This window comes from Hydra vulgaris, chromosome 14 (genome assembly GCF_038396675.1).
Source record: "Hydra vulgaris chromosome 14, alternate assembly HydraT2T_AEP".
NCBI classification, from domain to species: Eukaryota; Metazoa; Cnidaria; class Hydrozoa; order Anthoathecata; family Hydridae; genus Hydra; species Hydra vulgaris.
The window spans coordinates 44,209,434-44,210,598 of record NC_088933.1 but is presented as its reverse complement, the minus strand read 5'-3'; the positions used below and the strand labels follow the sequence as shown (position 1 = coordinate 44,210,598).

Genomic DNA, 1,165 nt, shown 5'->3' with positions numbered 1-1,165 from the left:
TATTTCAAGAGATAAAAAATCATTGTCATTGCAATGATAACACGATTTAAAAAACATTATCAATATTCCTTATTTTACATATAAAATAAAAAACTAGCTTACGAATGCTTTTCTTTGCACATCATCCTTGATAACTTCTTCTAGTTCATCAAGTTCTGCAGAGTTATTAATTTTTTCGATACAAAATTTACTTTTTTCTGGGTCCTTTACCTCTACTAATTTTGAAAGAAGGTCTCTAATTTCAACAAGGTACCGAAGCGACTTGCATTGATGCTCTAAAATATTGAAAACCGTGTTTAAAATTCAACTTTGCACTGTAAAAGATAACATTGCATCTAATGATGAAATAATTGATATCATAAATTTTAGCTAACAAATTTTTTAAAACTATTTTTCCAATTAAAGTTAAACTCACTTCCTTCTTCCATTGGAAACTTTTCTTTTTCTAAACAATAAACAGCTTTTCAGATCAAATTTTAATTGGAATTGATTAGAGTGTCAAAACGAAGTTATAAACTTACTTGAGTTTTTGTTTCGTTTAGCCCCAGTATAGTGACTTAGTAATTGTGACTGACTTCCTTCTGCTATTGGAAACTGTTGCCCTTCTATTTCTAAAAAATAAATCTTTTTTCAGATCACATTTAAATTGGAATTGATTAGAGTGTCAAACGAAGTTACAAACTTACTTGACATTTTGTCAAGTTTAGCCCCAATAAAATGACTTGGTGATTGAGACTGACTTTCTTCTGCCATTGGAAATTGTTGCTTTTCTTTTTCTAAAAAATAAATCCGTTTTCAGATCACAGTTAAATTAGAATTATTTAGATTGTCAAAACGAAGTTATAAACTTACTTGACTTTTTGTTTGGTTTTGAATGGTGACTTGGTAATTGTGACTGACTTCCTTCTGATATTGGAAACTGTTGCCCATCTTTTTCTAAAAAATAAATTCTTTTTCAGATCACATTTAAATTGGAATTATTTAGATTGTCAAAACGAAGTTATAAACTTTCTTGACTTTTTGTTTAGTTTAGCCCCAGCATGGTGACTTGGTGGTTGAGAGTTTATATTTCGTTTTTTATTTGTTCGAATAAAATCTACTATATCATCATCATCAGATGTTGCATCATCAGATGTTACATCTATTGCAAAATATTGTTCGAGTA

At 28.9% G+C, this 1,165-nt stretch overlaps 1 long non-coding RNA gene across 1 annotated transcript; it reads right to left on the bottom strand.

The window, feature by feature from the left end:
* Nucleotides 1-521: 521 nt before the first annotated feature.
* LOC136091221 (uncharacterized) lies at nucleotides 522-938 on the bottom strand. Its single transcript, XR_010643795.1, has 3 exons — nucleotides 853-938; nucleotides 687-776; nucleotides 522-611 (listed from the first exon to the last, which is right to left on the bottom strand). It is a non-coding gene; the product is annotated as an uncharacterized LOC136091221 (long non-coding RNA).
* Between the last annotated feature and the right edge of the window lie 227 nt (nucleotides 939-1,165).